This window comes from Sus scrofa, chromosome X (genome assembly GCF_054392235.1).
Source record: "Sus scrofa isolate SSC_HxYL_T2T_F1_AM1 chromosome X, Sscrofa_HxYL_maternal_Yorkshire_Landrace_v2.0, whole genome shotgun sequence".
Taxonomy (NCBI): Eukaryota; Metazoa; Chordata; class Mammalia; order Artiodactyla; family Suidae; genus Sus; species Sus scrofa.
The window spans coordinates 13,674,956-13,700,012 of NC_139401.1; the positions used below are offsets into that span (position 1 = coordinate 13,674,956).

General features: G+C 42.1%; 1 protein-coding gene across 5 annotated transcripts in view; it reads left to right on the plus strand.

The window, feature by feature from the left end:
- Window positions 1–3,247: 3,247 nt before the first annotated feature.
- Window positions 3,248–25,057, plus strand: part of EGFL6 (EGF like domain multiple 6) — a 261,136-nt gene continuing 239,326 nt past the window's right edge. For 2 of the 5 annotated variants that reach the window (XM_085008528.1, XM_085008533.1), the window contains exons 1-2: window positions 3,316–3,850; window positions 5,456–5,589. The gene's annotated coding sequence lies outside the window, so the exon portion shown is untranslated. Of the gene's footprint in view, window positions 3,851–5,455; window positions 5,590–18,390; window positions 18,436–25,057 lie in introns of all 5 variants that reach the window. The other 3 variants (XM_085008530.1, XM_085008529.1, XM_085008531.1) reach the window with 3 other exon arrangements.

A 25,057-nucleotide genomic window follows, 5' to 3' on the forward strand; every position in this document is an offset into this window, starting at 1 on the left:
CTTGGACCCAAGGAAGAAGAAAATCATTTGACCATGCAAAGACTCGTACATGAATGCTCATGGCAGATTTTATTTGTTACAGCCCCAAAGCGAAGACAATCCAACATCCATTAGCATGTGAGTGGCAAAACAAATTGTGGTCTCTCTGTACGATGGAATACTATTCAGCAATAAAAAGGATTGAACTATTGATAGACACAACAACATGAAACTTAAATATGCTGAAAGAACCCAAAAAGAGTGCATAGTGTATGATTTTATTTATAGAAAATTCTAGAAAATGCAAACTAATCTGTAGTAACAGAAAACAGACCATTGGTTGCCTGGAGATAGAGGGAGGGTATAGAAAGGGAGGGAAGTGAAGTTACAAAGATGTACAAGGAACCTTTTGCAGGCAATGAATATGTTCCTTATCTTGACTGCAGAGATGGTTTCATTAAATATGTGTGGTTTATTGTATGTCAGTTACACGTCAATAAAGCTGTAAAAGATGAAAAAACGATCTTGGCTAAAAGTAATTAATGACATGAAATTTTTCATATTTTTAGGTTCAAAAAAGGGTAGTTTCCACCACCCCACATCCAGCCAAGTAAGGATTTATTTGCAGTGTGCCAAGCAAGGAGTTCATGCTAAAAGACTCGAACTTTCCAAAAACGTTCAGGCAGGGGTTTTCAAAAAAGTCTAGTTCTTATTTTCTTTTTGCCCACACCCAAGGCAGGTCGAAGTTCCAGGTCCAGGGGATCAAACTTGTACCACAGAAGCATCCCAGGCCACTACCGTGACAATGCTGGATCCTTAACTCCCTGTGCCACCAGGGAACTCCTAGAAAAGGCTAGTTTTAAATTAATATGTACAATGCGGAGTTCCCGTCATGGCGCAGTGGTTAACAAATCCAACTAGGAACCATGAGGTTGCGGGTTCGATCCCTGGCCTTGCTCAGTGGGTTAACGATCCGGCGTTGCCGTGAGCTGTGGTGTAGGTTGCAGATGCGGCTTGGATCCCGCGTTGCTGTGGCTCTGGTGTAGGCCAGCGGCTACAGCTCTGATTAGACCCCTAGCCTGGGAACCTCCATGTGCCACAGAAGCAGCCCAAAGAAATAGCAAAAGGACAAAAAAAAATAAAATAAAATAAAAAGCAAAAAAATAAAAATAAAAATAAAAAAATGTATAAAAAAATATGTACAGTGTGAGCCTAGACACATGCAAAATCATAATGATTGCAATGACAAAGTCCAAAACATTATTAATATTCATTTCAGAGTCTGGGTATTACAGTGATTTTCATTTTTTTCTTTTTGTATATCTGTATCTTCCAAATTTTTATGAGAACATATTCTCCAGTAGGTTAGCATCAGTATGTAAAACACAACACAAGGTGTCTTTATGTTACATGCCAGAAAAATGATAAAAGCTAATGATTTTCAAATTTGGATTTTCTTTTTTCTTTTTTGTTGTCTTCAGAGTTTCATGTCTCAGGGATTCACCCAGGCAGAAAACGAGGGTACACAGGCCAGAGTCTTCACAGCTTCTCTAAGTGGAGCAGCTGTTTTCACTTTACGAATAGATTTGCAAGTCTGAAGAGGGCCAATTACTGAGGCCCAGGACAGTTGTGGAATGCTTTATGGTGAAGACAGGTTAGTGGAAAAGACAGGCTTGACTAGGTAAAGAACAGAAAGTGGGTCATCTAGAAAAGTCTGAGCAAAGACACCAATGGCATCTCTTACTCTCTGCAACGTACTTTTTTCCTAGTCCCATTACTATTGAGTCCTTCACTCATGTCAAAGCTAGTCATTGCAAAATGCCCAGCCTAATTCTAGGTCTACACAAGACCACTCAGGTTGGGCATCTGAAGGACTCAGCTCCAGGGACAAGGGTTGAGGGGGATGGAATGCTAACAAGAGGGGGAGGGGCTTTATTTCTCTCCCCTATCTCCATCAGATCCCCTCTACCTTTGTTTTTCTGCGCGCCAATAATGTTTTCCTAGGATAATAGGAATTTCATTACCCACATGTCTCTGAGACTCTGCCAACCTCCAAATAGGTCACTGTTCTTAAGTTCCTCCCAGAGCTGTCACGGAAAGAACTGAAAATTTGAAAAGGACCACCTTGAGTCATTGCCCTTATGAGAAATTTTCCAAAGAGCCTTTTGAGATGTCAAAAGACCTTCTACTTGCTCTCTTTTCTCCAAGGATCCTTGGCTGCCCTTGAGCTTGCATCAGTGAACTCATATAACTTTTTTGGAGTCAACCCAGTGGGGTCAAGGAGGGTGTGTGGCATGGGCTCATCACGTTGAGGCCATGAGCAGGCTTTGAAGGGACTCAACCCAAAGTCTGCGAGCCAATATGTGCTCTACGAACTAAGAGGAGGGGGGAAAGAGACGTGCATGGGCATTTATTGTCCCCTTGATTTTCACAATCCTAGCTCAGTACCAGACAAAGTGTTTTTGCTAGCTCCGAAATCTGAGTGATGTGCCTTCTTGTTAGGTCAGTCTTTCAAAGACGCTGAAAATACAATCCAAGGTTTCCGAAGAAGGGAAAACAATTGCTTCATCTCCCAGCTGATGACCAGCTGCAAGGCTTTCTTGAAGGACAGGGGGAAGCAGTAAATCAGGTACCATGGAGTCCTGGCCGTGGAGGGTTTGTCTCTAGAAAGTGTTGGGCTTCATGTAAAATGGTCATGGACAAGTGGACTTCGGAATGACTCAAACAGCATTTTCATCTACTTGAACCTGGGTTCTAATGAAAATAGGTATTAGCCTAATCCGGTCCTCCACTAGGGCCAACTCAGACGTGCTCTCGAAGACTTGAAAAGAAGCACAGCTATGGACTCAGAAGTGAGTTTCTCTTTTCCGTGCAGAAAATATATATGACTGGGTCACTGTGCTATACAACAGAAATTGAGACAATGCAGCAAATCAATTATACTTAAAAAAAAAAAAAGCTTCACTTATCCCTATTCAAGAAATTTCAATAACTAACATAGGGTAAAGGGGTGGGGCTGCGCACAGGAGAACCACCTGGCCATCCTGAGGTATATGGGGCTTGGGGGTTAGTCAATATCTTTGCACCCTTGCAACCCTCTCCAGACCAAACGAATCACGATGCTCCAGTTTGGGATTCAGGACTGATCCATTCCAGCTGGCTTGCTCCTGAGCGGTTTTAGAGCAGGAGTTTTCAACCTTGGCTGCATATTGGATGCACCTGAGGAATTTTAAAATACTGATTCTGGAATCCCGCCCCCAGAGATCCTGATTTAGTTGGTTTGGGGTGTGGCCTGAGCACCAGGAGTTTAAAAAGCTCCCTAGGCATGTGAGGTTTACAGCTCCAGTTGAGAGGTGCTCTTTAGAGCAGGGCTCACCAGTCTGTTTTTGCAAATAAAGTTTTATTGGAACATAGCAATCCTTCATGTAGATCTGGCCCGTGGCTGCTTTCCTGCCACTGTGGCGGAGATGAGTGGGTGCAACAGAGACCTTCAGACCTGCAATGCTGAATGTATTTACTATTTGGTCCTTGACAGAAAATATTTGTGGGACTGCTTTGCAGAGAAATTTTACCAGAGCGTTCAGTATCATGGGAAAGTATTTTAGAAGGATTTTTGCTCAAGGTATTGGCAGATTTCACTGAAGGGATTCTGGCAGAGACAAAATGTTCAGAGGACATCAATATGAGGGTTCGATGAAGGCAAATGAGCCTTCACAGCTGTTCCTGTTTTCCCTGCCTGGAGTAGCAAGACAGAACTCAGGAAGAAGGAAAGGCTAGGTGCATTTATGTTGGAGAAGCAGGAGCTGGTCTTTGCAAGAAGCCATCCTGAAAGGAAAAGGCTGTGAGGCGGAGAAGAGCCAAGGAGCTTCAGGTAAGAGTTTGAAGGGTGTCGGGGCGGCGGGGCTGGAGAGCTGTCACCCTGTGACGAGTGACACTGCAGAGGTGGATGTTTCTGGGGCGTTTTAGAAGTTTGCCTGTGTGCTGTGAATCCTATTCCCCTGGGTCAAAGAGACTTCTGTAAAGTTAATGAAACTGGAGGGAAGGGGGCAGGGCCCGACCTTTGAAATAGATGGCAGCGTTTCAGGGTACAACAAAAACTGGTTAGAACCAACTAGGCCTGAGCTGGTGGAAGGTTCTACCTCCAGTGGAACTCCAGCCTCATTATGCGCTTCTTGTAATCCGTTAGGATGTTAAGTGACAAGCCCACCATAAAAGGCCAAAAAGTGGGTGGTGGCCGAATTCCTGGTAATTCCTGCCCGTGCCCCAGGATAGTTGGAATAATCCTGCCAATCTTTAGTGAAATTAACAAGCCCTTAAAAATTCAGACACACCCCCCCCCCCATATTTCGGAGCCTCCCTCCTTCTGAGATGGACCAGGCTATCTCATTCTTTGTACTTCTTGCCTGTCACTTTGCCTCTCACTGAATTACTTCTGTGCTGAGACATAAAGAACCTGAAGTGATTCGGTGCTGGGACCAGGTGTATGATTTTAAAACAATGGGTTCGGGAGTTCCCTTCATGGCTCAGTGGAAACGAATCCGACGAGGAACCATGAGGTTGCAGGTGCGATCCCTGGCCCCGCTCAGTGGGTTAAGGATCTGGCGTTGCTGTAACCATGGTGTAGGTCACAGATGTGATTCATCTAGCATTGCTGTGGCTGTGGTGTAGGCCGGCAGCTGTAGCTACAATTAGACACCTAGCCTGGGAACCACCATATGCCACTAGTGTGGCCCTAAAAAGCAAACCAAACAAACAAAAAAGTGGGTTCAGTTCCCAGTCTGGGTTTTGTCCTGGTTCAAGCCCTGACCAGTGGGTTTGAGCCCCAATCTGAGTCTTGGCTGAATTAGAGTCACCGTGCATGGGTTCAAGTCCCAGTCTGAGTTGTGGGTTTCAGTATGTATGTTTTCCACACTTTTTAAAATAGCAGTTTCGTTTTTCGCCCTGCGACTCTCTATGATGATTGGCCCTGGTGGAAGCCGGAAGTATTTGGGTTACAAGATGAATGTGTCTTAAAACTACTTCGCTTCAGTAGCCTTGTAGCAGTTGGAATAGAACATCTAGAGACTCAACCAGCAGGAAAGTCAAAAAGGATTAAGATAGAGGGCTAAAAGCTTGCAGAAGAGCAGTGTAACATTGCTGGGTCAATTTTCCCAACTCTGAGTTCTAAGTAACTCTGACAGGACACCTGTAAACGAGCATGTGCTCCTGGCCACTGCAGTCCAAGACCACCGTGGTCATCCATCCCTGCTTCACTATGAGGAATGGAACACCAGCACTTGAAATGATTGTCCAAGCCAACATTATTGCCCAAGGAACAGCCTCGAATCATCCTCTTTAAGGTCTTAGCTTCCCATCACTCAGAATCAAGGCTTTTAAGAGGTGGAGGAAAGGAATTGGCATGAATACAAATGCCTACCCCTGCAGAAGGCTTTCTAGAATTATCAGCAAACATTCCACTCTTTGTCTGGTTTTCCAGTTCTGCCACCAAGAGAGGAGTGGCTGAAGAACCTGTATTCCTTAAGACCCTGAATGATCTGGCAAACGTGGAGGTGACCTAGGAGAATGTGAATCACGGGGCTGTCAGTCTTGGAAGAAAGGATCAAGTCTGAGGTCAGAGACAGGAAGCAAATCTGGGGCTTCAAGCATCTTGGAGCCCAACATGAGCTGGGCGTTTATCTCCAGTTCAGAAACCAATTGTCATCATTGTCATTTATTCATCATCATCAGTATCACATTGCTACAGGCTGAACCCTGGGAACATCTAACTCAAGAGTATTGCAGGAAAATATCCATAGGAAATGTGCATGCATAGGGTGTATTTTAAAAGTAGTATCCTTCAGGAGTTCCTGTTGTGGCACAGCGGAAACGAATCCAACTAGTATCCATGAAGATGTGGGTTTGATCCCTGACCTCACTCAGTGGCTTAAGAATCTGGCATTGCTGTGAGCTGTGGTGTAGTTTGCAGACACAGCTCTGATCCTGTGTAGCTATGGCTGTGGCATAGGCTGGCAGCTGTAGCTCCAACTGGACCCCTAGCCTGGGAACCTACACATATCAAAGGTGTGGCCCTAAATATATATATATATATATATATAATAGTATCCTTCAGTTTCATCTCTTCCCATTTCTGCCTGAACTTCTCTCTCTCTGATACATGCTTTTCATATTGTTTCATCAATACTGGAAGTCTTTGTTATCCAAGACTAATTTATATCTGAAAAAGGCCATTGAAAACAAATTCGCATAAAATAGGAACCAAGTGTCATAGTTAGTATTGAAAAAAAGATGAAACCAGGGAGTTTCCGTTGTGGCACAGCAGAAATGTATCTGACCAGGAACCATGAGGTTTGCAGGTTCGATTCCTGCCCTCGCTCAGTGGGCTAAGGATCCGGTGTTGCCGTGAGCTGTGGTGTAGGTCGCAGACGCGGCTCGGATCCCTTGTGGCTGTGGCTCTAGCGTAGGCTGGCAGCTACAGCTCTGATTTGACCCCTAGCCTGGGAACCTCCAAATGCCATGGGTGCTGCCGTAAAAAGACAAAAAAAAAAAAAAAAAAAAAAAAAGATTAAACCAGAATTTCGTTCTGAAAAATAATTTTTGTTTTAAAAATAAGAAAGTAATTGTGTGTATTCTGAAATACCAAAATTTCAGTATAATTGCCATATTTTAAAAAAAAATGTTATTTTATCGAGTCTATGAAAGTTTTTAAAAAAATAATTCCCAGTACATTCAGTTCAGAAATAAGTATCACATTTGTAGCACATTGGTGTTTTGTTTTGTTTTGCCACTGTGAGTAGCAGCTTGATGTGGGATCTCAACTCCAAGACCAGGGATTTAGCCCAGGCCACAGGGTGAAAACGCTGAGTCCTAACAACTAGACCATCAGGGAACGACCTACATTTTTAAAATACTCTTTTCCATGATGGTTTATCACTGGAGATTGACTCTTGCTCCCTGTGCTATACACTAGTGTATATAGAATATCTTTGGTCAGCCAACCTCAACCTCCCACTCCATCCCTTCCCCGACCTCCTCCCCCTTGATTGCCCCATAGTCTTAAAATGAAAAACAGAGATGCAACTTGATTTTTCTTTGGCCATAATTGTTTGGGAAAAACTGTATGATGGTTTTGTGTGGCCCTCTCTTTAGAGTTGAGTTTCAGACACAGTCACAAAGAAGGTTTGTTTGTTTTGTTTTTTTTTTTAAAGAGCTAGAGTCTGTTCCCAGAAATTTAAAAAAAATTTATTTTATTGAAATACAGTTGATTTACAATGTTGTGTTAATTTCTGCTTTACATCAAAGGGCTCAGTTATACATATACATACACTTTTTTGTATTTTTTTCACTGTAGTTTATCACAAGATATTGAATGTAGTTGCATGTGCTATGCAGTAGGACCTTGTTGTTTACCCATTCTATATATGATAGTTTGCATCTGCTAATCCCTAACTCCCAATCTATTCCTCCTCCACCTCCCTCCCCCTTGGCAACCACAAGTCTGCTATGTTTGTCGGTCTGTTTCTGTTTCATAGATAAATTCGTTTATGTCATGTTTAGATTTCACATACAAGTAATATCACGTGGTATTTGTCTTTTTCTGGCTTACTTCACTTAGTTTGGTAATCTCTAGGTCCATCCATGTTGCTGCAAATGGCATCACTTCATTCTTTTTTATGACTGAGTAGTATTCCTTTATATATAAGTACCACGTTTTCTTTATCCATTCCTCTGTCAGAGGACATTTAGGTTGTTTCCATGTCTTGGCCATTGTGAAAAAGAAGGTGATCTTTACAAAAATATTTGCAGATTTCATCAATTTCTTCCAAAAACCTCTCTAAAGACCTTGACAGTCAAATCTTTTCTTTTTTTCAAACCCCGTGTTCTGACACTGTAGGGGAGGAAAAATAATTTAACCTCTACACTTCTAGGTTCTTAAAAGAAAAACACAAAGAAGTTTCATAACATGTATATCTCCTGTTTATATGGGAGAGAACCAAGAAAACTGAGTTAAACTTCCCCACCTGGTCCAAGCAACAGCTTTAAATACTGTCTTCAGCTAAAGAGAAAAGAAAGCTGTCAGGGGGCTAGGGAGCCAGTTGTGGGAGGTGACCTGGAAAAGTTTGGTAAAACAGGAGCACTGTTGACTTCTTCATGGATTAGTTTCTCTTCCTGCTGCAGAGAGGAAGACACCCTCACAAGTGGATATTTCCCTTGTCCATGTAAATTTCCTTTACAATTAAGTGTAAATTCTACTACTTTTAGAGCTTCTCTTGTGTCTGCCTTTTTTTTTTCCCCAAAAAATAATCAGCTCAAAATAATCTTTATGCCAAAGAGACATATTTGGGAGTGGCATATTCTGTCAGCCTTCATTTGGAGAGAAAGATGAGATTGCTGTTTTGGGGTGAGAAATGGGCACAAGACAGTCACTCTGAATGGCTCTCATCTGGGACAGTGTATTTGCACACACCTACAGTATTTCACCAAATCCTTGTTCATTTTGTCTTCCAGAGTTAGGTCCACCAGATTCTTCCTTGGTTTTTGCCCATGAGTTGAACCATTATTCTTCTGTATCATTGGCTTTGTGAACTCTTTCGCGTTAGCAGGCTGTGTGATTTCACTTAAATCTTTGCCGTGCTTTGTTAGCTTTTATGACACCCATGTTCAATGACATAGTTACTTACCAGGCTCCTTCACTAGATGAAGAACTCTTTCATGGAGAGGATGTGATGTATTTATCTTATACCATCAATGACTGACATAAAGTAGATACCAATTAACGTTAACTGAGTTGAATGGCTTTTCGTTTAAGATCTTCATCTTCCAGTACAGACGAGTGTGAATGGGAAATCGAAATGGAGTCACTATGGCTGAGAGAGCTCTCTCAAATGGAGCCAGGAGGTGACTGAGGACGTATGACTTATATGCATGTCAGCCTGGATGGAAACTGAACTTTTGAGTACTCAGTGTCTTAATGCAGGCATTCAGAACGTCTGGACAGTGTTCCAGAAACTCAAGACACTTATTGGACACTTAACATAAAACAATTCATGATAGCTTATCCCTGAAGGACAAATATTTCTTTTCTTGTGGCAGAGTACATCCTCATGGCTTTTGTCTTCAGAAGCTCCTGATTCTTGCTCTTACCCACAACACTTTTTTGGTTTTATCCAAATCTATGACTTCCAAATTGTAGTTCTTAAGACCACAAATAAACTCCAGTGTGTAGCCTTCTGCATTTTTTTTTGATCAGCGTTACCAAAGACACACAACAGGCAAGCGAATGGCTTAATGTCAAATAAGTAGGCTTGGTTGGGGTCAAATTTTATTAAGTAGTCAGTTCCTTAGTACATTTGTTAAATGTTGACTTGTGCTTCCCTGTCCAATCTGTAGTTGAATAATAAATATTTGGACACAAGGACCACTGAAATCATTTAATTATCAGCCTCCTTAATGGAAGGGTTGTGACTTAATCGTCTTCTACCTCCAGTAACTACCATAAAGTAGGTATCAATTAACAGTAGTTTAATAGAATGTCTTTTCACTTCATACCTTCATCTTCCAATATTTCCAGGCCAGCCAGAACCACATAATAAACAGCATAGAACACAGATCATGGCAGCATTAGAAAGACAAACCAGAAGTAGATACATACATGGTATTCCAGAGATGCTCTTTGGATTGAATAATGGCTCTTTAAACAAGAAAGAAAAGACTTGACCTACAACCTTGCCTGGAAGTCTTGAGTGAGTGGCCACAGTAGTCATTCCTAGTTTGTTTGGTTTTTTTTTTTTTCCTTCCTTCCCTCATTTTCTCCCTCCTTCTCATTCAGATTGACATCCTAAAGGACTAAGACAGTGGCATACAAGAGCCAAATATGTCTGTGTTGACGATACAGTGATAATAGAGATTGATGATGCCCCCAGAGAAAGAATATTTGCTCATCTGGGCATTGTGCTTACTCACTTTCAGCGGGGAGATGTTGCAAGGCACTCATTCATTCCTCCTGCCTTCAGCAGATTCAGTAGCCATTGGACTTGTTTGCTGATTCCTGCCCTTTCAGGAATCAGCCCTAAGTGCAGAGCTCTAGAGGGGAAAGTTTGTTGGTCTCATTCCGAAGGCCCCCTCCAGTCAAGCTTAGGAAAATAGGCAATAGCAATCCCCTCCCATCCCACTTGAATTTAAATACACAAATTAAAAGACACATTAACGCTTTGTCTAAAAAGAACACCAGAATGTCACAAAAGGCAGGAATAATTCAAACGCAGTTTAGGCTAATGAGAGAGCTGTATCTTTTGACTATTTTGTTCTGGGAGATTTTCAATCAGCATTGGCAAAGCTTCTGAACAAAGACGGTAATTACCAAATAAAAATTGCCCTTCGGAGCATTGTCTGACTGTGTTCACAGTTTGGCAGGAACGGATTTATGATCCTTTTATTCCAACAGGAACTACCAGTCCTCTCTTCACTTCAAATAGCCTATTCATCTCAGCTTAAAAATGGCTAAAATATACCCGTAGAATATGCTGCCTCTGCAGCCAAGCCACAGACAGCAGGAGTCAGCTTCTCCCTGCAGGCACCCAGATCACGGGCTTTGAAAAACTCTGAAACAAAGCCTATAAAAAGCCTCGGAAATATATTTTTTTAAACCAGCAATCATTTGGTTCCAGTTCTTTTTACTACGCTGGATGTTTTGTCCAAAAGTAAATTCATTCCATTTTCTATAAAATGGTCCAAAATGCAAATTAGAATAGGGAATCGATGCTTACATAAGGATCCGTGACTTCTACTCATATCCATAGATTAATGCTTTGTGTTCCCGGGGGGAAGTGGCAGAGATATCTTAGTATCGTAAAGAATCACTTTATCAGAAACCACCTCATTGGTGGCATGATCATACAATTTATTTCACTCCCAACACCAACCTGTAAAGCATCCTTTTTTTCTACCCTTTAGCCCACGCTTGAAGTAAATGTGTATACATGTAAAAACCACGTGTCCACATCCTGGTTCAGCATTCATAAAGGAAGTCTATACAAAACTGAGACCTTTGCACAGAACTTTGAGTTGCACTATCACACAAGGCATGTTAATACCCCGACCTGACAGGATCTACAGATACAGTGGTTACAAGGGTCAGGGAAGAAGACATTTTCTCCCCTTCTAGGTTCTTCTCACTGGTCTAAGAATTGACTTGACATGAGACAGATGAACAGGAGAAAGTCAAACAGAAGTTTAATAACAAGTACACATGGGATACACCCAGGAAAATTGAGTCCCTCACCAAAATGGCCAAAGCACCCGCCCTTAAATACCATCTTCAGCTGAAGACAAAAGAGGATGTTGGGGGTAGAAGATGGAGACTTCAAAGGGGAGGAAGGCAATTCACATGGAGATGGAAAAGCATCTCCTTATGTTTGGTAAACAAATGTTTGCTGGGTCCTGTGGACACTAATGGGACACCTAGTGGTCTCTGATCTCTAGGCCACCCAGCTCCCCCCTCTACACCTGGCCCCTTGTTCTTTGAAGATGCTTCTGGTGACTGCTCTAGGCTGGAAGCAAGCCTGCTCTCTAAACTGTTTAGGTGGGTGGGGGTGGGGATAAAAAGAAAACTGCCTGAGTCTTCTGTTTCTTAAAAATAATGAGCCTAAATTAATCCTCGTGCTAACGAGACACATAGTAGAATGGCAAGTTTTTCTCCCTTGCCCAAGATCCTGTGTCCCATATGTCCTGGGTTCATTGTGGGGAGTTGATGGATTGGCTTACTAGCTTTCTTTCCTGAAACTCTAGGTAAATCCCGCCTCCCATGAACTCTTAAAAGGCATGTCTTCTGAAGGCTGGAATTTCCCATCAAGGCAGGGAAATGCCATTGGCAATAAGCCACGGACTGACTTTGGTGTAGTCTACTGGGCATGATTTTAATGAGTAACCACTCGTACACACATGTAGGCCACACCATGCAGAGTAGATTTGAATACATTAGATAATCGAGTATGAAAATAGAAGCACAGGTGAGGCCAAGTTCAAATACCCAGCCTCCTGTCAGTTAAAGTCATCGCATCTGGGATAAGTAATAGAAGAATTCAGTTGGAAATATGTGCATTCGAATTTCAACTTAGCAAGATTTTGTCAGAAGGGTTCTCCTGCAAACTGAGTTCCAGCTTATTGTTATTTATTTGGATTCTTAAGGTGTATGTGTAGTTTCAAATCTCATAGTGTTGTTTCTGCCACCGATGTTTCTATTATTGGATGTGGGGGCTCTGATCTCCAGTCAGGCTTTTACCCACCTGAGTAGCCTCCATATTACCCCTTGCCCATACAGATTTAAAGGAAGTCTGGTTCATAGCAGCACTACTTTCAATAGCCAAGACATGGAAACAACCTAAATGTCCATCAACAGATGAATGGGTTAAGAAGATGTGGTACATATATATACAATGGAATACCACTCAGCCATAAAAAAGAATGAATTAATGCCATTTGTGGCAACATGGATGCAACTAGAGATTCTCATACTAAGTGAAGTCAAGGAAAGACAAACACTAGAATATCACTTATATGTGGAATCTAAAATATGGCACAGAGGAACCTATCCACGAAATAGAGTCAGACTCATAGACACGGAGAACAGACCTGTGGTTGCCAAGGGGAAAGGGGAGGAAGTGGGATGGACGGGGACTTTGGGGTGAGCAGATGCTAACTCTTATATTTAGAATAGATGAGCAACCAGGTCCTACTGTACAGCACAGGCAACTATATCCAGTCTCTTGGGATACAACATGATAGAATATAATATGAGAAAAATAATATATGTATGAATATATATGTGTGTGTGTCTGTGAGTGGGTCACTTTGCTGTACGGCAGAAATTGACACAACATTGTAAATCAGCTATACTTCAAAAAAAAAAAAGGGATTCTGGGAAAAACAAACAGCAAAGGAGTCTTTTAACTTGTAGAGTGTATTCTTTAGAAATGGGTGCCAAAGTCATGCTAAAGGTCCTCACTTGCCAGGATCCTGCAAACCCAAAGCAAATCTTGTGCACTTCTGCTGTTGGTAGGGGCAGGAGGGCAGGGGAATGGCTCAGACAAAGCATGGCTCCTTTGGCTTCATGTGTTTGAAACATTCTTCAGGTCCAACTACAAATGAGTCAGCACAGTTTTATGGAACAGCCAAGGAGAGGATGCTTTCTTGAGGAGACTATTTATTCGGTTGCTACATAATACTGTAGATAAATTAGGAGTCAGTATGAGTGAAATTATTTGGAAAAAGTGATAGCAGCTTGAACGCTTCACCCACCCGTGACCTAATGAGAAACAGTAGAGTTCCATGTAACTCATTATTTTGAGGGAGAGTAAGAAAGTGACATCAGTTGAAATGTTATTATAAAATCTCTGACTATGTTGGCCCCAATAGCAGCCTTATAAGGTCAAGATTTAGCAAAAGCAAATTGGTTCAAAATTTCCAAAACCCTTGACATTTAAAGGAGCAAAACAAGTCCAGTGTGGCTCCCAGTATGTTAGCAGGTGCATCACGAGCAAAATTTAGCCAAAGTATAAATGAATATGGCATAGAAACATCCTTCCTCATCTTCTAAATGTCTCCCCATCTGGCAAAATGACCAGGGTGGAGGGGGGGTGTTTTCAATATGCTCAAGATTCAGACTGAGTTTATAGTGATTATTTGTGCGTGTCTGGTCTCTGAAATCTACCTCCTGACCTGTCATGCCCTTGAGTGGTTGGCTTCTTAGGGTGTTTCTTCTCTCTCCTTGGCCATCCATTCCTCCAACTCTACTGGACCATTGCCATTAGCACACACACATACACACACTTTGATGTAATTCTCACCAGTTTCAAACAATTATCAACTCATGGCCAGCTTGATTTCAGCCATGACCTTTCCTCAGAACTATTTTTAAGCATTTTCCCATCATCGTTGTAATCCATAAATCATTAAGTATTTCCCCAAAAAAAATCATTTAAAAAGATAAAACCCTAATACCATCATCTCACCTAAAAATGTTAGCATCTTTAACGGTCTATTTCTTAGAACTAGAAACTCTACTAGGAGCCAACCAACCAGAGACTAAGATCACCTGGTTCTTTTCCTGACCATTTGCTTGGAGAGCATCACATGTCCACCCAAGAGAGCCTGGCTCTGTTTACTCCACCCCTAGCAGCAGCATGGCATTTGGGAATGAGAGATGACAATGGAAATGTCATCCCTCTAGATCGCTACAGTCTGGAAACACTGGTTTCAAAAGGTGGGTTTCGAGGTGATTTTCGTTTTTGAGAGGATATATGCTGATCACTTTTTAAATGAGAGTGCTTACAACAAAAAACATTCCCTTGAACATGGGCTTTGCAGATTCAAGAAAATGGAACTTTGTGGGTGAGACTGGCTACATGGAAGTTTCCTGGCTTAGAGCAAAAAGAAAGCAAGTCAACCTGTGAAAACCTTCACAGGATTACAAGTTCCTCCCAAGCCCAGCTGGTATCACTATTATCTTTTGTAAACCAGAGAACTCAGTATTAAAAGATGTTGCATTTCCTTTCTCCGTATTGCTGACTGGAAATAAACAGACTGCCGAATATTTCTCCAGGAAATAGGGGTTTACTTGGGATCAGCAGAGAATTGCCATTCCCTGTCTGCAGCCTTGGTCATGGCAAAGGGAAAATGCTTTTATAGAGGGGCAAGCACTTTTCAGGGTCTGAGTCCTTGCTAGGAAAGAAGAGGGAGCTTTTTCTTTTTATTTATTTATTTATTTATTTTCCCACTGTACAGCAAGGGGGTCGGGTTATCCTTACATGTATACATTGCAATTACATTTTTCCCCCACCCTTTCTTCTGTTGCAACATGAGTATCTAGACATAGTTCTCAATGGCTTTTTCTTTCCCTTGTTCTCTGCTATCCTGGAAGGGCCCGAGAGCTCCCCCTTCTGGACTCCTCACTCTATTTAATTCAGGTTTTTGTATAAATATATTTTTTACATCAATTCTGTTTGCTTCTTGAAGAGTGTGATGAAGCCATACCAGGGAGCAACAAGCTAAAAAAAAAAAAAAATCATTTGTCTTGGAAAAAAGAAAGGGTGGTAAAGGAAGGCCTCAGGCCCCGAACTACCACAATTAAATAGAAATCAGGAGTTCCCACTGTGGTTCAGCAGGTTAAGGACCCCACCTAGTCTCCATGAGGATGCGTGTTGATCCCTGGCCTCGCTCAGTTCGTTAAGGATCCAGCATTGCTGCAAGCTGTGGCGTAGGTCACAGATGCGGCTCGGATCTGGCGTGGGTGTGGCTGTGATGTAGGCCAGCAGCTGTAGATCCAATTCAACCCCTAGCCCGGGAACTTCCATATGCAGGTGCAGCCATAAAAATCAAAATAAAATAAATCATCTGATGGAATAGACAATCCCGTTACATTATGCCAGCCCTTAATTCTTGTTGGTGCTCAGAACTGAGCCAAGGTAAAGGTACAGCTTTGGACTCCTGGAGTGAGACTTGACTGGGCTCAAAACATTCTGTAGGAAAGATGGCTTGACCTTTGGAATTCTGTACTCTTAGGCGTTTCTTTTTGAGGAGCAGGGCTTCATCACGTGTACTCCTCAGGGTGGCAGTGGTATAATTAATGTATAATCCAGTAGAGCTGAACTTTTCAGCCTGGGCACTACTGCTCTTTGGACCAGGCAGTCCTTTGCTGTTGGTGGAAAGGAGGCTGGCTGTGCCCTGTAGGATGCTGAGCAGCATCCCTGGCCTCCACCCACGAGATGCTGGTACCATGCCCTGGGGCACCGAATCACCCCTGGTTGAAAACCATCACAGTAGAAGTAATATTTTATCAATGCTCTGAAGCCTAAACATTGCTGAAGTATACAAAATAAACTACTTTACATGTTGTCCTAAAGGGAACTATTTCTTGAGTTCCCTGGTGGCTAGTGGGTTAATGATCTGACGTTGTCACTGCTGTGGCTTGGGTTCCATCCCTGGTCTGGGAACTTTCTCATGCCATGAGCATGGCCAAACAAAATAATAATTATATTTATATATATATGTATATAGAACCACTTCCATCATTGGGAAAAAAAAAACAGTGCTAATTATTAGGCATGAAATAAATGAAAATTACTCTGCTCTAAAATATTCCCTCAAGGAAGTGAAGCATTTTTGTGATTCTGCCCTTTGACCCATGAAGAGGACTATGATAGCGGGTGTGGTAAAAGGTATTATTCAAAAGCCATCCCGTGGTTTGCTGGTGAGAACAGTCCCCAGCTTGGGGCTGTAGCTGCCAGGCAGAGTCTGTGAGCTACCGGTCTTTCTCAACCACCCCTGAAAATCCCCATTTTGTTTGAACTTGAATGTTGTAGTTACAGACAGGATTCTCAGAACCAAAAATGAAGCTCCTTGACCTGAGTAGAAGGGTATAGAATCGATCCTCGTGGCAGCTAAATTTTCATTTTTTTATGGTTTCAGAGTACTCTTAAGAATGGTGGAGAAGGATTTTGGAAGTGATCCTCCACATGTCAGAGGCCCTGTCATGTTTTTACCCACAGCCATTGTAGAGAATCCAACCCAAGTTCAAGAGCGTTGTAGAAATACCCTTTCTGAGTCTAGGTTGTTGTGTGTGAAAGTTAAAAAGAATGAAGTTCTGTACACGTGTGCATCCTGGCCATTATATACATGCACATACATATGCATATGTAGCATAAATTAATCTCTAGAAATGCCTAAGGCGATGAAAGGGATGGGGGTGGTTTGAAAATGTTCAACTCAAATTGGGGCTGAGACACTGATCAGAGAAAAATGAGCTGTAATCCCGAGAAAGAGCCATCTGGAGTGGCTGGGGGCTCAAGCAGAGAAAAATGGGGAGGTCCCAGGAACAGATGGGGAGGCTGGAACCCCCACACAGAGCAGGGGGTCCAACAGCTGGAGCTGATGAATCCAGACGGCCAACAATTACATTATGTGTCAGGTTACACCCAAGTGAGCAGCTCAGCAATTTAAGCAAGTTTAGAGGCCAACATGGGGGCGCGTCACAGAGTGTCCACCTTGGAATTCCAGGAGCGCTGGAAACACTGCCCAGCCCTGCCTGTATGTTCTAGGGAAAGAGCAGGAAGAAGATGTACAGACCCTTCCCACCCCTTCTTTTTTTTTTTTTTTTTTTATTATTTTCCCACTGTACAGCAAGGGGGTCAGGTCATCCTTAGATGTATACATTGCAGTTACAGTTTTTTCCCCCACCCTTTCTTCTGTTGCGACATGAGTATCTAGACATAGTTCTCAATGCTATTCAGCTCCCACCCCTTCTTTATTCTTTCCCATTCTCAGGTTCAGTAGAAGTAGACACGGAGAGAAATGGGGCTCTGAAAGAAGCTTCTTGAGCTCTGGCTTTGTTCTCTGCTTGCTACACTGCAGAGGGAAAGATCGGGAACTGGACTGTAGGAAACTCAACCCCATAAAGTGATCCCAGCGTCTGAGACATGGGGGGAGAAAGGTTTCTGAGGATGAATTTGATCCATGCATGCTTCTTGGTGTACCCACAAGCACTTCAAACAACCTGTCAGAGGCTGAACTTGACACATGTCCCTCTCCAGCATTCTCTTTTTAAAAAAATTTTTTGTAGTTAATTTACAATGGTGTGTTAATTTCTGCTGTACAGCAATATGAATGTGATTCAATTACATATATATATATATATCTTTTTCATATTCTTTTCCATTATGGTTTATTACATGATATTGAATATAGTTCCCTGTGCTATATACAGTAGAACCTTGCTTACCCATTCTGTATGGGATAGTTTGCATCTGCTAATCCCAAACCCCCAGTCTCTGCTCCCCCGCCCAAGCATTTTTTAAAAATTTATTTTATTGAAGTAGAGTTGGGTTTATTTCCTCTGTGCAGCAAAGTGATTCAGTTTATACACACACACACATTCTTTTTCACATTCTTTGCCATTACAATTTATCACAGGATATTGAATGTCGTCCCCTGTTCAGCATTCTCTTTAAGTCAGAAACTGCACTCGGGGTGCCCAGCTACACTGTCAATCATTTACCAAGTCTCATATATTCTATCGCCTTAGCATCTCTTGAAACCATCTTTGCTTCTCCATCCCCATTGCACTTGCCTTAATTTCAAACTTCATTAAGTCCTGCCTGGGTTAAAATTGTTACTTCTAGCTGGCCTGTTTGCTTCCATGTATTCTTTCTATAGCTTCCAGAATAATCTTTTAAGAATGCACATCTGTTCATACTCTCTTCCTGCTTACAACTCTTGGCTAGCTGCCCATTCTCAAAAGTTTTTAAACTTTTTTGTCCTGACAGACCCAATACAGATGACATTAATCAGAGATGACATTAAATCAGAGCGACAGAATCCTACAGGCATAGTCAAAGTCTGACCAAATTCTTCCTTTTTTAGGGGAATAAAGCTCAGCACGGTGAATCACAATGCCTCCATGACAAGGTATGGTGTAAACTGCATAGACTAGGCAACATGCACAGTTGTCTTTGTGCTAGATATAACACATCATCTTGCTCTCACTGCTACCAGTGTTAATGTCTTAGTTTTGATAAACACACTCTGGTACTTGAACTATAGGAAACGTTAACCTTTGGGGAAGCTAGATGAAAGGTATGTGGGAACCATACTATCTGTGCAACTTGCTGTAAATCTAAAATCGTTTTAAAATGTTACTGTACCTACGTTCTGGATAGTGTTATGTCTATTATATCTGCGATGTGGAAATACCATTCAATACTACTGGTCTTCTCTCCCCAACTCCACATTTATTGATACCTAGTTTGTGGTTTGAATCAGACAACATGGCAGTATTTACACCATGGCAATTGGTAAGCGTTAGAAACATTTCGCAGCAGCCCAAAGCAGCCAGATGTTACTCTCTCTCTGCCTGAAAAAATGGAAAGATATCGATAAATATGAGTGGCCAAAAGTGGGAGGAAGAAGAGAAAATGGCATCTGTGGAAGCCAGCTCCCCCTTTCTCTGCACGAGGTGTAAGCCTCCTGCTTGCGAGTGTTTTGCTCACTGGGCAGCCAGATCACAGACAGATGGCTGAGATCCCTGTGCTGCTCCCAGCCCCCAGGAAGGCAGTGTGTGGACCCCACCATTTGAGATCCCAGGGTATTTGTGCAACAGGGATGAGGGTGAAGACAGTAGCTAAATAGGAAGATTCCCCTAATTTGAGCCATTGTGAATAAATTGAGAGACAGTCAAACACCTTACAAGTTGGCATCGGGGGCCCCATCATCCCTTCTTTACAGCACCTTCCAACATTACATTTTCCAGCATGGTTTTCTGTCTGTTAAATGATGATATTCTGTGCCAGAATCATTAGATTTAGTATACAGAGAAAAAAGGTAGACTTTGAGGTACTGTGCATCCAAAAGAGCAGAATGCTGAGAAATTCACCATCCAGATCTTTGATGGCAGAGATGATCGGCCCTGCGGGTACACTCTGGTAATTTTTAAGGCACAAACTCCATTCACCTTTCCATATACATGGGGTCTCTTTCGTGGTGAGGAGGAAAGGCAGGGATCAGAGATGGGGTTAAGTATTAAAATCAGCATGTAAGGGAATCATCATTTCTAATTAAAATGACTTTCTAAAATCCCTTCAATCAGTGGTGTTACAGAGAGAGTACACCTCTAAGGGGAACTGAGGATATTTTATTATGTGTTTTTGGTTTTCCCACAAGAAGGGAGTGGGGCTGGGGAGTGCCTTAGAGGTTGATGAGCCACAGCTGGGGATTTCAGGCGCCCCTCATTGTTCATAAAGCCCAGGACAAGGAAGGATTCCCCTGGGTCCTCCAGGACTCCTCTTGGTCTTGCTAGAAGGACGTAGTCATGTGTATGAAAATCTCCTCAGGATTATCTGAGGACAGGCGTCACATCATTTGACAAATGCAAAGTGTTTTTAGCACAGTATTAATGAACATTGAGTTTTTCTGGAGGCGAATTACCGTGTAAACCAGAAGACTGTGTTTTCTTTGGGATAGAACTTTTAGCACAAGTGGTTCGCTGTTCTGGAAAATCATGACCCTGCTCTCTTCCTTCAGTAACACACACCTGTATCTACTGGCATTTCTAGTAGTTGCATTCTTGGTGATCCTACTGATCCACAGGCATCTGACAACTTTACTAGTGTAGCTTTATACAAATCAAAATGCCTTTTATTATAGACTGTCTTTTTATTTCTCCCTGATGTATTACAATCATAACGTTATATTGCTCTTATAAAATTATTTGTATACTTAGGTTTATTGTCTGAATTTCATTTCAAGATAGGAAAGGAGTGGTTACAAAATATATGTTATATATATATATAAAAAAAAAAAGGTACACTGGGTCTGAGAAAGTTGAGAATCATTCCCTTAAATTTGTCTAAATCACTGGGACCTGGGCTGCTTGAAACCAAGTCAAGAAGGAAATTTTTTTTTTTTTTTTTTTTTTTTGCATTGTAGGGTGTGGTTTCCTGTCTCAGGGATACTGTGAGGTCCCAGCTTTGCTTTATTTAAGTCACATTTTCTTAACCCAAGGAGTATTGACATCTTGGGTTGGAAAATTCCTTGTGGTAGAGGTGGGGTGGCGGTGGGGGCTGTTCTCTGTGTTGGAGGATGTTTAGCAGCAGCCGTGGCTTCTGCCCACCAGATGCCAGAGGCAACCTCCCCTGCAAGCCTTGGCTACCAGAAATGTCTCCAGTCATTCCCACATGACCCCCTCAGGAGCAAACTCACCTCTAGTTGAAAACCTCTGATTTTATGTAACTCCACTCTGGAGTTCTTGCCAGAGTGAGGGGAATTTTGGTCCTGTTTTTCAAAGCATGATAGGCTAGTAGAATCAGAAAAGTAGGATCCACCAGGATGCTGACAAAAAGTGCAAATTAGAATCTGGGGTGGGGGCAGAAATCAGCATTTGAATGTGCACATTTGAGGGGTGGGGAAGTGGACCTAGAGCTAGGAAGATCCTGCCTTGATCCCAGTCTGTTAGTAACAGTGCGACTTTGGCAATTCGACCTCAGAGAACTTGCCATTCCTCATTGATAAACTGCCCCACCTTTGGAGGACAGCTGCTCCTTCAGCTCCCCCCCTCCTTCCTGCTGCTTCTCTTCCTAAGGATCAACCATAGCCCCAGGGAGCAGAGATTAAAAAGAAGCAATCACAGAATTTCTGGGGTGATGACCTTAGTTACTAGGGGCTCAGCTCTTCCTTGTGACATCATCTGCCTTTTCAACCATGCGATCAAGATGTAGGAACTAACAGGAGTGAGCTATGCTGAGCCACCCACTCCACTCCCTTTCCAGATGTAGTGGTTACTGTTACGAGGCTCAGAAAGGTTAAATGTCTTGGCCACTGTCACACAGCTAGCAAAAGAGGAAGCAAGGATCTGAACCTAGTCAGTCTGACTAGACTGTATGCTTTAAAAAGCACAAATGAGAAACTTGTCAAAGTCAGGATAACCTATTAGAGCTTCAGACCAGCGCTATCCAATCCAGAAGTCCCTTGCCACAAGGCGCTATCTAAATGTAAATGTGTACTGATTAAAACTCAGTTGAATAAAAGTCAGGTCTCTGGGCACCCTGGCTACATTTCCCATGGTGAGGGACTACTCTCCTGGATGGGACAAATACAGAACATTTCTCTCGTTGCAGAAAATTCTCTTGGATAGCACTGTGCATTTTAAAAAATAATTTTTAAAACGTCATTTATTGACCTCTTACCAGGTGCTTTATATCCATTTTCAGGAACCCCTACACAAAGTCCAAGATTTTTCCATTTTATAGATGAAGAAATTGACAGGCACAGTGGGAAGGGATTTGCCCAAGTTCACATAGGTAGAACCAAGGATTTAAAAATTGACCCTTTCTGCTACCCCGTGCTAAAGTTCTAAGGAAGGGCGAGATTTTATTATTATTATTATTGAAGTATAGTGAATTAATTGATTCACAGTGTTTCAGTATACAGCAAGGCGATTTAGTTTTACATGTTTTCTTTTTCAGACTCTTCTCCATTATTACATTCTTTTTTATGACTGGGTAATATTCTATTGTATTTATATACCACATCTTTATCCATTCATTTGTTTATGGACATTTAGGTTGCTTCCGTGTCTTGGCTACTCTATGTAGGGCTGCTGTGCACATAGGGGTTCATGTATCTTTTCTAATTAGAGTTTTTGTCTTCTCTGGATATATGAACAGGAGCAGAATAGCTGGATTATATGCATTGTGCCTTTTTTTTTTTTTTTTTTTTTTTTTTAATGTTATGGCTGTACCTGCGGCACATGGAAGGTACGGGCCATGGACTGAATCTGAGCTGTAGCTGAGACCTATGCCACCACTGAGGCAATGCAAGACCCTATTAACCCAGTGTGCCAGGCTGAGGGTTGAATTTATGTCTCCACAGTGACCCAAGCTGCCGTAGTGGGATTCTCAACCCCCTGTGCCATGGCAGGAACTCCCATGCCTTTTTTTTTTTTTCTTTTTTGATTGAAGTATAGGTGATTTACAATGTGGTGGTAAGCACAGTGATTCAGTTTTACATACATATACATATGTATGTAAAAGTATATATATATATGTAAAAAAGTATGTGTATTTCTTTTTTTTTCAGTCTTTTCCCTTATAGGTTTTTACAAAATACTGAGTACAGTTCCCTGTCCTATACAGTAGGTCCTTGTTGATTATCTATTTTATGTATAGTAGTGTGTATATGTTAGTCCCAAACTCCTAATTTATCCCTTCTCCACCCCCTTTCCCCTTGGGTAACCATAAATTTGTTGTCTATGTCTGTGGGTCTCTTTCTGTTTTGTAAATAGTTCATTTGTATCTTTTTTTTTTGGATTCCATGTGTAAGTGACACCATATGATATTTGTCTTTCTTTGTGTAACTTGACTTAGTATGATAATCTCTAGGTTCATCCATGTTGCTACATGCAGTGTGCATTTTAAATATCTACAGAAGCCTAGCTCAGTGTTTGTCATTCTTACTACCCCTGTGTTAAAATGAAAACATACGTTAGGAATTTCTGGGGAAAAGTCACAGTTATTCATCTCACATGGTCATTTATTTTTTGTCACTTTGAGGAAATATACCAGAGAAGAAATTAAAAAGTGAAATATTCCCTATACCTGTATCGACTCCTCGTTATATTAATAACTGGGTCACAAACAAGATATTCCCTTTCCCAGTACTCTTTGTTAGTGTCAGTCTGTTTCCAAAGCAAATTACTTGAAAAATGCCCTACTCTGAATTAGCACATTTTCCTCAAATGGACTTCTCTACTTCTCTAAATGACTTCAAGATCTTCCACAACACTAACCAGAAAGAAATTACTCATAAACAGCCTTACATAATTTTTTTCTGGTTATTCCCAGAAAGAGCAAAGGCAAACCAAGTGTATCCCATCTTCCATAGCTGAAGAGTTTGTATTCACAAATCCAGTGCTAAGTGAGAAAAACTAGGTGTGTATTGAGGCAAACACCTAATTCTTGGAAGTACCCAAAGAAAACAGTGTGGATCCATTCTTTTCATGTATTAGAGCCTCTCACTACTTTCTAGAGGAATTGTGGAACCATAAAGTGTTGGAGCCAGGAAAGAGCTGAAAAAACATTTGATCTCCATTTGTGGATAACAAGACCAACTGAGAGTGAAGAAGACACAGCCCTTTAGCAGAGGAACCAAGACTAAGGGAGCGACAAGGATCTCTTTGGCTTCAGACAACTGGTGCTTTGCTTTTGAAACCTGGCCAGAGCAGTGAATGTCCTTGGCTCTAGTCCTGCGAATAGACCACCAGGTCTGGAGTGTCTTTTACATCCCATACCAGGTTCAACACTGCCATGTAACTTCCCCAGATGGCGACTGTCAGATTCCTGACACAACATAAACTCCAAAGAGCCCTTTCCATTCCCCAGCTCACAGTATCCTTGACAACATAGAGACCAGTTGGCTTTTGCCCCATAAGACCCTCAGCTGCTTCCTTCAAAGGAGGCAGAAGTTCAAAGGAAAGCAGCCATGTGTTGGCCCGTTGTTGAGCCTGGAGCTGGCTAAGTTTCCAAGGCCTCAAGGGAACTGGGGGTTGAGGACCATGTCAAGTTGATTAGGCCTTCACATAGCCTTTCATGAAGTAATCCTTGAGAAGCTCTCATCAAGATCCAGGAGACAACCTTTTGCTCTACCCTCAGTGCCTTATATCTGTTCCCGTCTTAATGTCTTGCTCTGTCTCTTCTTCATTGCAGAAGTCATTGGATATTTATGAGGAAACTCCCCAAGACCGTCACGATTCCCCCAAATTTGTATACATCCCTAAAGCATAGTATTTCACTTCCCTTGACTTTGAGATCAGGCAACTAGCACCTATATCACACACTTGTTTCGGGATCAAATGCAGTCCTGGAGATTCTGGGTTCTTGTATTTCCTAAAGGATTTTCTGCCACTAGAATACACACTAACCAAGTGGTGCTCCTTCCCCCAATGGAAAAACACTTCTGCAGAAACCCTTTCGACCCAACAGGGAAGTGTGGAGTCCTACGTTACATCTACCAATACCAGGAGTCTGGGAAGGTCTCTTCAGTGGATTTTCCTGTGTGAAGCCTTATATTGCAGTTAGACAGGAGGATGAGAAAATTTCCCAGACCCTGAAACACGATGACTGGACCTATATAATGACATTCTGAAGGCCTAAGTTAGCTGTTGCCTTGTAACAAATTACTCTAAAATGTTGTGGCTCAAAATAATAAACATTTATTAGCTCACAGTAACTAGGGGTCAGGAATTCAGGTGGTTCTGTCTCAGGGTCTCTCATGGGACTGCAGTCATCTGAAGGCTCAGCTGGGCCTGGGAGATCCACTTCTAAGCTGGTGCACTCACATGGCACTTGGCAAGAGGCCTCAGTTCCTAACCGTTGTACCCTCCAAAGGGCTACTTGAGTGTCTTGATGACTTGGCAGCTAAGCCATGAGAGAGAGCAGGGAGGAAGCCACCATACTGATATCATCTACTCTCTGAAGTCACACAACATCACTTCTGCCATACTCTGTTATTGAAAAGTGAATCATTAAGTTTAATCCAT